The sequence below is a fragment of the Eimeria mitis genome, genomic scaffold (assembly GCF_000499745.2).
Source record: "Eimeria mitis Houghton genomic scaffold, Emh_scaff3298, whole genome shotgun sequence".
NCBI classification, from domain to species: domain Eukaryota; phylum Apicomplexa; class Conoidasida; order Eucoccidiorida; family Eimeriidae; genus Eimeria; species Eimeria mitis.
The window spans coordinates 6889-7249 of NW_013571637.1; positions in this window are offsets into that span (position 1 = coordinate 6889).

Genomic DNA, 361 nt, shown 5'->3' on the forward strand with positions numbered 1-361 from the left:
AAAGATATAACTAATGCAGTTTATTGATTCAGCAGCAAACCACCAACAACGCAGACGGTGTACATACACCCCACGAGTTGTGCTGCAGCTATCTTCTTGCTGCTGTTGCTGCTGCTGCTGCTGCTGCTGCTGTTGCTGCTACAGCTGCTGCTGCTGCTGCTGCTGCTGCTGTTGCTGCTGCTGGTGAGCAGCAACAAAAAAGGCGATGATAGAATCCTTAATACATCTTTGTTTATATAAAGACAATCAAAAGACAGCAGCAACCAGCAACCTGCATATAAAAAAAAAAAAAAATATAAATATAAATATAAATATAAATATAAATATAAATATAAATATAAATATAAGTATAAATATAAAT